The sequence below is a fragment of the Phyllopteryx taeniolatus genome, chromosome 19 (genome assembly GCF_024500385.1).
Source record: "Phyllopteryx taeniolatus isolate TA_2022b chromosome 19, UOR_Ptae_1.2, whole genome shotgun sequence".
Classification (NCBI taxonomy): domain Eukaryota; kingdom Metazoa; phylum Chordata; class Actinopteri; order Syngnathiformes; family Syngnathidae; genus Phyllopteryx; species Phyllopteryx taeniolatus.
The window spans coordinates 5,982,245-5,996,217 of NC_084520.1; the positions used below are offsets into that span (position 1 = coordinate 5,982,245).

At 39.6% G+C, this 13,973-nt stretch overlaps 1 long non-coding RNA gene across 1 annotated transcript; it reads right to left on the reverse strand.

Moving 5' to 3' along the window:
- Positions 1-946: 946 nt before the first annotated feature.
- LOC133469356 (uncharacterized) lies at positions 947-4,876 on the reverse strand. Its single transcript, XR_009785684.1, has 3 exons — positions 4,647-4,876; positions 4,224-4,566; positions 947-4,044 (listed from the first exon to the last, which is right to left on the reverse strand). It is a non-coding gene; the product is annotated as an uncharacterized LOC133469356 (long non-coding RNA).
- Between the last annotated feature and the right edge of the window lie 9,097 nt (positions 4,877-13,973).

The following is a 13,973-nucleotide window of genomic DNA, read 5'->3' on the forward strand; positions in this document are numbered from 1 at the left end:
CGAGAGAGCATTTAGATGATCCAGAAGAGGATTGGGAGAATGTCATATGGTCAGATGAAACCAAAATAGAACTTTTTGGTAAAAAACTCAACTTGTCGTGTTTGACAGAGAAAGAATGCTGAGTTGCATCCAAAGAACACCATACCTACTGTGAAGCATGGGGGTGGAAACATCATGCTTTGGGGCTGTTTTTCTGTAAAGGGACCAGGACGACTGATCCGTGTAAGGGAAAGAATGAATGGGGCCATGTATCGTGAGATTTAGAATGAAAACCTCCTCCATCAGCAAGGACATTGAAGATGAAACGTGGCTGGGTCTTTCAGCATGGCAATCATCCCAAACACATCGCCCGGGCAACGTAAGAAGCATTTCAAGGTCCTGGAGTGGCCTAGCCAGTCTCCAGATCTCAACCCCACAGAAAGTCTTTGGAGAGCGTTGAAAGTCTGTGTTGCCCAGCAACAGCCCCAAAACATCACTGCTCTAGAGGAGATCTGCATAGAGGAATGGGCCAAAATAACAACAACAGTGTGTGAAAACCTTGTGAATACGTTTGACCTCTGTCATTGCCAACAAAGGGTATCTAACAAAGTATTGAGATGAACTTTTGTTATTGACCAAATACTTATTTTCCACCATTATTTGCTAATAAATTCTTTAAAAATCAGATGTGATTTATTTTTATTTTTTCCTCATTTTGTCTCTCATAGGTGAGGTATACCTATGATGAAAATTACAAGCCTCTCTTATCTTTTTAAGCGGGAGAACTTGCACAATTGGTGGCTGACTAAATACTTTTTTGCCCCACTACTTTTCTTTAAAAAGAATGTGGTTTTCTTGTGAGATCACTTTTTTGCCATCACAATATTTTTAGTTTTTTTCAAATACATTCCATGCCCTCTAAAAAAAACCCTGCATTTTCTACTACTTACACTCCTTTATCTTTAATGCAAAATCCTACTATATTGTCACCACGACAAGACTCCATGACCAATGAATTTTTGGCTTTTGTGCGGTGGCGGTATTGCTAGGAAAAAAACAACAGTACAGCACTTTACAGCTTGTTTTTGTTTTGTTTGTTTTTTGGGGGGCTGGTTTTAGGGTACGAAGTGTAACATCATCCACAATGTGTCTGTTCTTAGTCTTGAGTATAATTCAATGTAATGCGACAATCTCTCAACCAGGCTGATAATCATCCCAAAAGAAGACCGTGACTTCATTCAAAATAAAAAAAAAAAAGAAAGGAAACAGTGTCCTCGGGAAGTCTTTAAATCAGTTGTCGTCCTTCAGCCTCAAGAACAAAGTGCCCATGAACTAAACCGAGTGCATGTTTTCCTATAATTTGCTAACAACTTCCTAAAGACCGCAATGACCTCGTTGCATCTTGGTCACGATGACTTCATTGCGACGTCCTCTCCTGTTTCCCGTGTTTTCCCAAGAAATTCTCTGCTTTCTTCTTTCTTGGCACTCCTTTTGAGGCTCATTGCTTAAAACTGATGCGGTCCGGTTGGAAGGTGTTCAGTGATGTGTTTCTCTCCAGGATAAACCACAATCAGGTTTTCAAAGGAATCTACTCCCAAAAGCCACTCACGGAGGCAGTATTTGTTCTTGGTAGGGATGAAATTATTACTGAAATGGTAACCCTCTCCTCTAGAAGCTCTGCCAATTATTTAGAGAGCAGAAAGTATTCAAACATTTTACCGAGGCTCTTGTCCATCCATTTTCTCCACTGCTTATCTTCATTCGGGTTGTGGGTGAGCTGGAGCCCATCCCAGCTGACTTTGGGCAAGAGGCAGAGTCCACCATGTGGGACATGTGTTTTTGGAATGTGGATTAAAGCCGGCCTACCTGGAGGGGGGGAATAAAATAAAAATGCAAGCATGAGGAGAACATGCAGACTTCACACAGGAAGTGCAGAGCTGAGATTATTTTGTTGTTTTTTTTTTTGTTTGTTTGTTCCAGAACCAGCTCAACCAAGGTGTTTGAACTGGAAATAAAATGCCAGGAAAGGCCTACTAAAACATCTGACCTTTATTTGGGGCTCGTCTTCAAATGGTGGCAGTTGTGTGCTGACTCCCATTTGACATGAGGTTGAGTACAGTTGTTACAAAACTGAACACATTTTCAGAAATAGGCAGATAACAAAAGATTAACTTGGTTTAAGTTCGCACTTGATGGCTGGCCAGGCACTTAGAGAATTTAACTATCTGTATAAAAGCAATTAAAAAGCAAGTTGTCAGGCAAAAATGTTAACTCTTTAGTAGACAAGAGACAGGACAAGCACTTTGAGAATGAAATATAGAATTTAATAAACACTTGCAAGCAAGGAGAATGCTCAAATGCAACCTGTTGGCTCGTTTCAGAAGTGCCTGCCTATTTCTCCCTAGGCAAAATTATATACGCACATATGAACGGGCAGTTATCATCTGCCTCATGCAACTGGGACCCTCAACCGCAGACATCTTGCTTTGTCTCACAGCAAAGTGAGAGGGACAAGGTCTGCTTTCTTATCCTTGCACGAAACCAAAATATGATATAATATTATAATTAACAAAGGATACATTGTATAAGTGCAAAGGCATCAGAATCAGAATCATCTTTATTTGCCAAGTATGTCCAGAAAAACACACAAGGAATTTGTCTCCGGTAGTTGGAGCCGCTCTAGTGCGACAACAGACAAGTCAATTGACAGAGAACACTTTTGAGACATAAAGACGTTGACAAAAAAAACAGTAACTGAGCAATAAAGGGTTGCTAGTTGTCTGGTTTCTAAGACAAATGTTCCCTTCAATATTCAAGATTGTCCATTGGAATGTGCTGTGCTGTACAAAAAAATAATACACAAATTTAAAAAAAACAACAACTATGTTTTAAAACCATGAAACGCTATTGGTGAAAGTATGAGAAAATGTGTGATCAATATTTTAAAATAATGGTGTTTCAGTTACAAAGCAGTTGTATGACGGTTAAGCGTAACCTCTATGAACCTCTATTACACGGGGCAAGATTATCCCCATAATGATTGTCTACAGTACTGCAACAAGTGAAATCCGCGAGGTAGCGGCCACCTTTTTTGGATTACAAATATTTTAAAGCTATATGATCCTCCCCAGATGCTTATGAATCTTCCCCACAATCCAATAAACCGCTACCATACTCTTACAAACACTTTTTATACTCTTAAAACACCTTTTAAACTCTTAAACCTACAGTAAGGCAAAGTAGTACTGTACATGCATGTTTTATTCCTTGTAATATGTTTAATGAAATGTTCTTCTTTTTTTCTTTTAACAATGTAATGTTTCAGGCTGGGAGGTATTTATTTGACCACAAATAAAAAATCAGGCAAAAAAGAATTTGCAACGCACTGAATCCGCAATAGGTCAACCGCGATATAGGGTTAGGGAATATCGTATATCAAATTATGAACTGCAAAGCTTTTCAATATCGCTTAAGTGACAGTAGAGCATGAATGATTAATCCTTAATGAATGTTTCAGAGAAAAGCGAAAGTGTGTTTTGATTTGCTACATTGCAGCTGCAGATTTCGTGCCTGCGTCAAGGCAGCCTCTGACCTCGGTATATGACTTCTGTTCCTTCCTTATGTTTATGATGAGTGGCCATTCTTATCTTCCACTGTTTCGAGATTCCCCCATGACCCTTCAAAGACCACCAGCTGCCTGTTTCCGTTGGAACCTACACAAATGCGGTGGTTGCACAGACAGTTCTCGGGACTGTTTCAAGCTCCTCTGTGAACGGCGTAAGAATACACATGCATATGACTTGGACTCATTTACTGTTTTGACGTTACCCCATGACCCTCCGTAGACCAACAGGAGCATGTTTCCGAGGGAACGTGGAAATGTGGTGGAAACACAAGACAGTTCTTGGGACTGTTTAAAGTTCACTCTTCAACACTGTTACCTTTGTCTCATACAAAATAGAGAAATTTACGGCATGTAAGGTTTAACAGTTTCAAGATTCCCTCCATTTTCCTTGGTTTGACACACTTGTACGACCAGACACGGGTCAAACCTCTTTGTGGCACCTGTACAAAAGAATGACATTTGGAAAATATAAACATTTTTGGTGTATTTTGGACCACTTTAGAAAAGGTCCTCAAATTCTGACATTTAAGGTATCTTTATTGCTGTCAGATGTCAAGACCAAAGGGTATGTAAAGGTTAACACACTACAGTTACATGGTCAAACCTCATGAAGCCTTACCTTGTGACCTCATTGAGCCACCTTTATGTTTTGACGCCGTGCGACGCTTTGGTGGTGACATCCTTAAAGCTTTGTGTTGCCTTGTTCCTATGGTGCTTGCAGGTTGTCGGGTCACTGTCATCATGTTGATGTCACGAACCCAAAAGACTGCAGGATTCTTCATGCTTTACTGCGGATTTACATTTCTATTTCCCACCCCAGATGAAAAAAAACCCCCAACGTGTGTGTGTGTGTGAGTGTGTGTGTGTGTGTGTTTTGCGACCACTAGATGTCATCGTGGCACACTAAAACCAGGAGAAGAGGCCTTCGGTGTCCTCAGTTTACATGGATGACATCACCAATCCTGCAGGGGAAGAAGATCCAACAAGCCATCCATCATTCCATCCAGCCAGCATCCATCCATCGGTGCTTGTATGTATTAACCTTATTTCCCAGCCACTGATGGTCTAGTGGTTCAGTTTCCTGACTTTCACGCATTCAGTGTCTCTGGGTTCCCACTCGGTGACAGTATAATGTAAGCGTGAATGGTTGTGCTGTGCTGTGATTGACTAGAGGCCAGTCTGTGCTGCGGTCAACTGGGATAGTCTGGAAAAAGGACGAATGGATATAAGCAATCAATTTCCTCCATGCAGTTTGCTCTTGCACTAAGACGCCATTTCTCACTTGTTATGAGTGTGAGATATCAGCTGAGATCAAATAACAATAAAACACGCGTGTGTGCCACCTGTCGGGGTATTAGTCACAAGGGAAGGGGGGGGGGGCTCAACACAGCCCGCCTTGCCTAATGACTTTCATAATTCAACTGCAAATGTTCCTTCTCAGCTTGTGTTCATTGAAAGTGAATATTTGCTCCAATGGCATCTAGTTCCAAATGCACCGGAACCAAGGAAACGTGAGGCATAGGTACATTTCCACAATCTAATGTGATCCAATGGAAGGGATGAATCGCAAATCATTCCGTCATGCTCGTATGGGTTTCTAATATTTTGCTTAACTTATATAGCGACATGCAAGATAAAACATCATACAAAGCTCCCAATATGATGTTCTTATTGTAAACATCTATAAGCGTCTGACATAGGGATGTTCAATACCACTTATTTTCAGATGGATAACAGTACAAGTATCTGTAAGTATCTCTTGAGTACTCAACGATACCAAGTACCGCTCTCACTAGCACTTTTGATACCTAACATTTCAATTAACACAATGACATAATTGTGAAGAAAGACCATTCTTTATTCCTGACGTACATGATGATTCGCCAATGTGTCACGAAAGTATCGGTGGCTGGTATCGGCAGCCTTCACGAGTACCCAACAGGGTAGAAAAAGAACAGGCAACTATCGGCCCGATCGGTACTCACCCATCCCAAGTCTTCAGTAAGGTGCAATAGTCTTATATCTACGCGATGTATACCGTATTGCCTCAAATAGTGGCCAAGGCCGGTTTATTTACTGCATAGAGTACAAGGCATGTATTGAAAGAAGGTGTCTATTTGAGCACATGTCTTGATTTGTACCAATAAGGTGGAGAGGGACTACAGTATTTACTGCAGTGAGTGCCAGTGTAGGGATGGGAGAGTACCGATACCAGGTATCGGTATTGGGCTGAGCCTTATTTCAAGGTATTAGGTACTTGTGAAGGCTGCCAAGATCAGCCACCGATACTCGCTGCCATTGACGGCTTTAGAAGTCAAATATCCATGTTAACTGGGAGGGCTGGCAGTGAATGAGGGCAAAATAATATGACATCGACTAAGTAATTCTTTACGTGTTAGCAATTATTTGTCTTTGCGTGAACTGATATTTTATGTATCAAAAGTACTAATGGTATCAGTATCAGTGAGTACTCATGAGTGAACTGGTACTGGCAACGGTCTGAAAAAATTGGTATTGAACATCCCCACACCAGTGTAATCCTTTGAACAACTCTTACAAAACAAGATGAAAGCCAAAATGAACGTCATTGCTATGCCATTCATTGTGTACAGGCTTTACTTTTATTAAGTACGTTCAGACTGGGCCAATATTTGTTTGTTCATAAAATTCAAGGGATTTGCGTGAATTAATATCATATTTTAAAACAAGTGGATTTACAGCGTTTTGGATAAGAGCTCTTCATTTGTACAAATGCTTGTTTATGGTTGGAGTGGCACTATTTACTGTAAGAGCTCTTCCAAAAGGAGATAAAAGCCAAATATAAAACTGATCAGTCTTACCATGCCGTTCATTGTGTGCAGACTGTTAACGTTAAAAAAAAAAAAAACTGTTCGGACTGAGCCAATGAATTGTTTTAAAGGATTAAAATTAAGTAAAAAAAAAAAAAAAAGGTTAACCACATTAAAAGATTTTTCAATAAAAGCTAACCAAATTAGGCTGTAAAAAAAAAAAAAAAGCATTTATGTTGTTTATTTGATAATGTTGACATCCTTTTTGAGGCATGGCATCCATTAGAGTGTTAGAGGCACCTATTTGGGAATTCATTGTATAGTGTGCAGTAATAGCAATTTTCTGATTGCTAAATACAATACATAAAATCAACCAATACAGGATAAAGAAACCAGTATCGTGATACCTTCCCACTCAAATTCTACCAGCATAAGGTCAGTTCTCTACAATAGTCCATGCAAACAAGCAATAAGTTAACACAAAGCTCCAAATACATACGATAAGCACAGCATCATTAACTTAACTATTTAGTATCTTTAATACACAAGAAAAACTTAAATGGTATTTTTTCCAACTGTCTACACATACATTTACTGTACACAATATGTACTCCATTTCGATATACAGTATGTTGCCCATTGCACAAATTACACTGCTCTAATGTAGTTTTGCACATCATTTGCATAATTTAAACATGCCAAATATGTTTTTTAAAACACCTCAGAGGCACAAATGCAACAAATTATCATTTTGTGTCCATATTTTATTTAACTTTAAATTTGTCAAATCACAAGGGAGATATTCAAAATGACTGTTACTACTTAAAATATTGGAAACAACTCTCAATATGATGAGGTTTTGAAAACTACAACCACCGTTATATGTAACTTCGGGTTGTAGCCGACTCCCTTTTGTGATATAATTGTAAATATAATAAATGAAACATATTATGGTATTAAAAATAAGTATGTATAATATAATAAATGAGAATATTATTTAATACCTCTCAAGTGAGTGTCTATCAGAAACCATGTATTTAAAGGCATCATTTTTGATGCAGCTATTGTATTGAATGTCATTAAATTGCTCAATTTTACCTAACGAAGTAGAACAAGCATACGTGTATATTGTACGTACAACTCGGCCGATGCCTGTTTGTCTCTTGCAAATAGACGATTTCAAATTGAATCAAATGTAGTAAATCATCACTGTAAATATAATAAACTTGAAATGACAAATAACCACGGCAACAGATAAGCAGCCAGATAATGACCAGTTTGCTTATGTGAAGCCAGTGAGATACCGTTACGTAACTCCTATCTTAAGGCCTATCAGAGGAAGCGGCTCTTTGGAGTGTCACGGTATCGTAAATGCACTCGATGTAGGTCAATCTGTGATGAGCCGGCCGTACAGTAGAAGAGTAGCCGAGGATTATTTGAACGCGCTCTTGCCGTCCGCTGTGACGACATTCGGTTGTGGCTCAGGCCAGGCGTTGGCGTCATGCGTGGAATTAGTGTGTTTAGTTTGTCTCCTGCCTTTAAAATTCTGACATCATCTTGTGGAACATACTGCCTTCACGCATCACATCTAGTTGGTGATGTCATTGATCGTCATAGGGATGATTGTTGATGCTCACCACACAATAACGGTACAGACACACACACAAAATCCCATTTAGCAATTTTTTAAAGACAACTTGAATGGCAAAGAAGGAATGTTTGTAAAATGACCCCAAAAAAAGGAACTCGGAAGACACTAAGCTGCATTTGCGTTATGTTTCATGGAAAAGGCATATTAAGCAATAGGAGAAAAATCATGACACCTCATTTGGGACACATAACGGTGACGATATTTTGGCATAAAAGGTTTGACTTTTTTCTTAGAAACTATTATTACTGTTTCAATGACGACAACGGGCAGTAATTCAAGTCATATTGGTAAAGTTTGTAGATTTTCAAAAGGAAATCAGTGGGGTATCTCTTTACCATTATTGATCCAATTATATGAAAATGACCGATATGACGTGTGCTTGATGTATCACATTGTTATGTCCACTTCCTGTCCTTGAGATTGACAAGAGGCGAATCTGATCTATGATGTCTAGCATGCTTGAGGGAGCAATGATGTCATCAAACTGAGACAGTTTCTTTGATCTTTTTGGATGGATGGACAGCTGCGATCATTGCGCCACCGTAGTGAGGGAAAAGGGGGGGGGGCAAAAACAGGACGAGCGAGAGGATGTCAGGCACTGTGCCAGCATGCGGGATCAGCACTATGAAAGACCACATGTGCATCTCATTCGGCTCGCACGCGCACATTATCTCTCTGTACCACAAGTTACGCTCACAATGGGGTCGCCATCTGTCGACACAGCACACTCGGTTTCTATTCCGATATTTTTTACCAAAATATGAATACACTGCTGCCATTATGGCAGTGGCGGGCCATGCATTTGGTTACCAGGGATTTACGTGACTTTATCCAACTTAATACCATCACTATGACGTAGTCATTAGAGAAACCAATACTATACAAAAATTGCAATATAACGCACGGAAGCTACATTTTCTGATTCCTTGTTATGTACTGGATTTATCCAAACAATTTGGGTAAAATGGGTTTTATTCTAGCTTCATCATTTGGACATTTTTTTCTTTGTTTTCCACCAGATTACACAATTTATAAATGTTTTTACAATCGAGTAATTCCATGTAATATTCTTATATTTCGAAAGAGCCGTTTAATGGCTTACTGCGCACCAATGATGCAAATGAATGACACAACGGGCTTTAAAATGCCGAATGTCACGTGACCAAACTGGAGAACAGGTTGGCGGGACTTCCTGTGTGCGCAGTGATAACTACGACAACTACGCATAACACCAATAAAGCTTAAACATCTGAAATGGTCATCTTTGGTAGCAAGACATTTCGTGTAAAACAAATTACATGGTAGACAATTCAATATTTCTCCAGGTGCTTTGTGCCAGTCTCCTGCCATAGGGCTCCACTATTGACCTGAACCGCACCCTGAATCAGCGTTCCTGATGTGCTTCTATGTGAAATTCTTGCTTGGTAAATAATCATCATATTGCTGATCACATGTGACCGAGCTATCTCGCATTGAATATCAGTCAAAATAGTAATAATGTCAAAATTGATAAGAAATCAATAAGATTATCGCTCTTAAAACAAAATTGAACCAAATGTTTGAAAGAGAGAATTCTGATTGGTTGGAGTTCTTAAAAAAAAAAAAAAAAAAAAAAAAAAAAAAGAGTCTCTTGTTCTAATTTTTGCATCTGTGCATGCTTGACTGTTTCTTGTGTTCCGTAAATGTAAACAGTCATATCGGATATGTGTCACTTGAAAGAAATATTCATGTGAATATATGATATAGGCATGATATCAGAAGTGAGCACTTGGACATGAAGTGTAAATGCAAATTAGGGAAATTATGATGTAATTAGTGGAGGTAAATAGTCGTGGTAGAGGACTGAAAATATTATATTGCAACTTCCTGTAATATGGACCAATTGCAATCAAGTTTAGAGGCCAAAATAAACTGCTGCATGTGTGCACAATCGACAACATAGCAGCATGGACACTGAATTTATTAATCCCATAACTGTATGCGTGGTTGTGCAGTATGTACACATCAGGTCTATTTTGTGTTAAGTGTTCATTTCATGTTTTGTACAACCTATTTGCTGTTTCTCTGCTCGCTCTCAAATGGACAAATTCCCCTTGGGGGGATCATAAATGTTTCATACTAGCTGCGAGCGTAGATCTGCCTCGCAGATGATATCAGTGCAAAAAAATGTGTTTGATGCAAAGCAGAATAGCTATAAGTGCATACTGACTCACACTTACAGTAAGTCAATGTTTTGGAGATGGGCCGTTGTTCCACTCGGTTACAAAAGAACAGCTGCCTTCATCAACTGGGAAAGGAAGTGTGTGTGTGTGAATTTTTGGGGCGGTGATACCCTGCAGTGTAACAAGCTGCTCATTCACCTGTAAATGTCTTTTATTGTTGGACACTTTTGCGAGGCTTCTCTTGTGGAAATTTTATTTGACGCATTCCAGTCTCCCCTTGTCAGGAGGGAGGTGGAGTTACTTTGAAAGAGGGTGTGCTGGCTATATTTCTGTTGTTTCACATTGAATAAAAGCCATTTTTATTGGGGACACAAGCATTTCAAGCTAACTGTGTGAAGGTATTTACAGTTGTACCTCCACTTAGAACTAACCGGACTTGTGAGTTTTTAGAGATACGCGCTGTCGCTCTGGCAATTATTTGGTCTTGCGAGTAAAAATTTTAAGTTACAAGCGCTAGATGGTGGCAGCAAATTTCACAGCAAGCAGCAGATAGTGAACAATTCTTACTTATAGTGTCCAGATGACCTATATATTCACAAAGTTCTCATGTATTTTTTGCTTAAAAACAATTTTTAAAAATGAAACTGCCGCCATTTCCAATAATATCAATTCATTTTGGAGCAATCGGTAAAAAAAGTAAATGCCCTTATATTGCTATCATGTACCGTTGCACACCATGTCAACTCAACATGTCACTCCAAAATTATGTTCAATTGCTAATTTTATTTGTTGAAAAATTGCTAATTTAATACGCTATCATTGATAATAATTGTTTATACACGGCGAAAGCCCATCAAAGTCCACTGCGGTCGCACTTCACCACCGACCGTACAAAGAGCGTTTAACTTCACAAAAGCAAATGCCTGTGGTATGCCATCTTCCCAAATTCTTTTTAAAGGTCTTCGAGCCACGAGTGATGCAATAAATACAGCAATGACCTGACTAAACCTGTGCATCGTGCAAACTCCACACAGGAAGACCAGATTTGATCCCGGAACCTCGGATCTGCTAACCAGTTGGTCACCGTGCTGCCTCAACATTTTCTAATAATTTAAAAACATGGCCTGCATCAAAGACACAAGAAAAATGTAATTCAAAAATGAAAATGTAAAAAAGCTGTTGCTATGTCATACTTTATTTGATTTAAAAAATTTTAAAAAAAAAAATTTAAAAAAAAGGGAAAATTTGTCACACTATATATTTTTAAATTAATATTGTATCGCTCCATCAATTTTCCGTATCACTTATCCTCACGAGGGTCGGGGGGATTTTTTTTTTTTATTAAAAGGCATTTTTGATTTCACAAGACATCACACTGATACGTGTCCCGTTTTTCTTTTTGCTGTACATCCATATATAGAGCTGCTCCATGCCAGACTATTTGAGCCGCTTTTAAAGGAAATGGAAGAAGCTGCTTCGACTGGACAGGATTAAAGTCAGATGTGGCAACTCCCGCACCAGTGCAGACGTCCCACTTTTAAATGCACTGGGCTACGTCGCTCCAAAAAATTACCAACATCTGGTCTAACCTGCGCGGCACGGTGGACGACTGGTTAGAGCGTCAGCCTCACAGTTCTGAGGACCCGGGTTCAATCCCCGGCCCCGCCTGTGTGGAGTTTGCATGTTCTCCCCGTGCCTGCGTGGGTTTTCTCCGGGCACTCCGGTTTCCTCCCACATCCCAAAAACATGCATGAATTGGAGACTCTAAATTGCCCGTAGGCATGACTGTGAGTGCGAATGGTTGTTTGTTTCGATGTGCCCTGCGATTGGCTGGCAACCAGTTCAGGGTGTACCCCGCCTCCTGCCCGATGACAGCTGGGATAGGCTCCAGCACGCCCGCGACCCTAGTGAGGAGAAGCGGCTCAGAAAATGTTACTTTGTCTTAAGAAGCCAACTAATAACAACCTTGGATCAGAAACACAATAATTCTAAAACCATTATTTTTAGAGGGACAGTAATGGTCGTTACTTCTCTGTGCAACGCTGTTGAAGTGAAAACGTCCTTTGTATCTACCAAAGCCTCACGGTTGCTCTTCTTTGAAAGCATGAATTGAAACCAGTTCCGACGAAACTGCTGCTATGGCAACATGCACGCTAATCTACAGTTTACAGGCTGGCCGTTTCTCCTTGGCTCACAACATATTCAAACGCCCACAGCGGTTGCCTCAAAGGACGCTCATTGGTTTGGTCTGCTGTGTGTTTTTTGGGACCGTACCAATCGTATCAGTTGGAATAGTACTACGGTACATCATTTTAGTCACACAATCCAGCTGCCTTACAGGAAATGGGAATGTCACTTCCCCCCAGTGCATGTGTGTCTATTTGCTGAGGCTGGTGCTGGTGCTAATGCATGCAGTCAGGCAGCACTGATACAACTGCGAGAACAGAAAGAAAGCCGGCTTTGTGTTCCACTCAGGATCTCGGACACAAGAGTGGCTGGAATGGCACACAGCCATTGTCGCAGGTTCATTGCGGTCACACACACGCCGGGCAGAAAGTGCAGCAGCAGTGGGACTGTCGCTGTAATCTTTGGCAGCCATAAACACAGACAAGCAGCAACCAGACTTGTGTCTTGTTTTTTTAAAATTGAGCAATTTGACAGGAGAGTTGCCTGATTACAACACGACAGAATGTTCTGTTTTGTCTGTCCTAATTTAATCTTTTTTGGTTCTCATGCCCGAACACATATAGCAATATCACTAGAGATTTGGGAGGTTCAAAAGCAGGTGAAAGGGTATAAAGTAGGTCTTAGTAGCTTTCAAGTTAAAATAATAGATTTTGATAACACTGAAGAAATGGCACTTTGTTGCAACTTAAAAGTAGGCAGTGTACAGCTTATATAACAGTGTACATTTATTGATACCCCAAAATAGCTCAACACACAGCCTTTAATTTTGAAATCACTGGCAACAAAAGTAAGCACACCCCTAAGGGAAAATGTGAAAATTGATCCCAATTAACAATTTTAACTTGGGAGAAGGTGTGTTTAATTTGGTGTCACTTAGAAGTGTACTTCCTTTTGTTGCCAATGGTTTAGACATAAAAGGCTATGTGTTGGGAGTTATTTTGAGAAGAAATTGACATACATGCTGTAAACTTACTGCTTTACACTGTAGTGTTATTCCTTCAGTGTTGTCCCATGAAAAGATAAAAATGTGAGACTTTTGTGAGACAGTAATTCCTTGTTTATCCGGGACAAAATGCAACTGAAAGCGCTTTACATGAATTAGCAGAGCCCCCCGAGGAAACACTGGAAACAGTCAAATAAGATATTAATCAAACCTAAAAAAAAAAAATTTTTTTAAATGTAAGTCACCTAAAGATATAAAAGCAGTATGACGATACAAGATGAAAGAATGGAAATCAAATAAAAATAAAAGCTAAACTATTTTAAGTAAAAGGAAATAAGTAAAGATAAAAGATTAAACAAATACATATAAGTTTTATAAAAAGGTGATCTGAGCCTGTTCTTAAAAACAAGAACATTCTCTCCTGCTAGCTAGCTTCGTACCTACCTAGCCAGCTAGTTAACTAGCTCGCTGGAGAGAATGTGGGTGACTATTTTGGTTATCTTTGTGAGCTACAGGATAGGATAGGATAAAAACACAAACCGAAGACTCTTAATTGTCCATAAGCGTGAATTTGAGTGTAAATGGTTTTGTCTATATATGTCGTGCGATTGACTGGCAACCTGTCCAAGGTTGCCCA